Source organism: Solanum dulcamara, chromosome 12, assembly GCF_947179165.1.
Source record: "Solanum dulcamara chromosome 12, daSolDulc1.2, whole genome shotgun sequence".
Classification (NCBI taxonomy): domain Eukaryota; kingdom Viridiplantae; phylum Streptophyta; class Magnoliopsida; order Solanales; family Solanaceae; genus Solanum; species Solanum dulcamara.
In genome coordinates, this window is record NC_077248.1 from 6,688,570 (window position 1) to 6,690,014 (window position 1,445).

Here is a 1,445-nt window from a genome sequence, read left to right on the forward strand (position 1 = left end):
ACCTCTCAAGTGGGAAGGTGTTGGAGATTGGTAGGGAGAAGGAAGGCCTTTATTTGCTGAAGCACAAAATAAAAGGAGCACAAGACAAGCAGCAGCTGATGAGAGGATTGATTGCTACAAAAAATGCAGTAGATATTATGTTGTGGCACAGAAGAATGGGTCATGCTTCTGTTGGTGCAATGCAGAAACTTCTGGATATTGATCATGGCCATTGCAAACAAGCTTTAGACAAATGTGAATTGTGTCCTCTTGCTAAACACACTAGAATGGCTTTTCCTGTTAGTGAAACTAAATCCTCTGCTGTTTTTGATTTGTTGCATTTGGATGTATGGGGTCCTTTTCATGTTCAAACTATTGATGGTTATAGATTGTTTTTGACTATTGTTGATGATCATTCACGTATGACTTGGATATATTTGCTCAAACTTAAAAGTGATGTTGTAGTAGTCCTTCGAAACTTTATACAGCTGATCCAGACTCAATTCAATAAGACCATTAAGGTGTTCAGGTCAGACAATGGATCTGAGTTTGTCAATTCAGAATGTGTGCAGTTATTTCTGGCCAATGGTATAGTACATCAAAAAAGCTGTGTCTACACCCCTCAACAGAATGGAGTTGTTGAGCGAAAGCATAGATACATTTTGGAGTTGGCAAGAGCAATCAGATTTCAAGGGGCTTTTCCTTTGAAGTTTTGGGGGTATTGTGTATTAGGGGCTGTTTACATGATGAACAGATTACCCTCAGTTGCCTTAAAAGGTAAAACACCCTTTGAAATATTTCATGGTCACAGATGCTCCCTTGATCATCTCAAAACTATGGGCTGCTTATGCTATGCCAAGAAGCTGCCTTCAGGTGATAAATTTGATTCAAGAGCTGTGCCTGCAGTACACATGGGATACTCTTCTGTGACTAAGGGCTATGTGTTGTACAGCCTGGTGACTCATTCCTTTTTCATATCCAGAGATGTACTTTTCAAAGAGGACATTTTTCCTTTCCGAACCACTGCACACACTGGTCCAATCTTTCTCAATACTTCTACAGATCCTTTCATATATGAGCCTCCTGCTACTTTCTCTGATGAGGTAATTCCTGATCCTGTCTCACTAAATAATTCTCCTACCAATAGTGTTCCTGTTAGTGCAGTTCCTACTACTCCTGCTCCTGAACCTCCCATTGAAGTACCAACTGTTCGAACTTCTTCCAGACAAAGAAAACAACCCTCTTGGATGACAGATTATGTTTCCAACAGTGTTGCAACATCAACTCCATATCCCCTTTCTCATGTGCTAAGTCATGCCAACCTCTCCCCTTCTTATCAGCAGTACCTCACTGCCTTTTCTTGCACTACAGAACCCAAATCATATCATGAAGCATGTTCAAATCCACATTGGATCCAAGCTATGAAAGAAGAGATTCAGGCTCTTCAGGATAATCATACTTGGCAA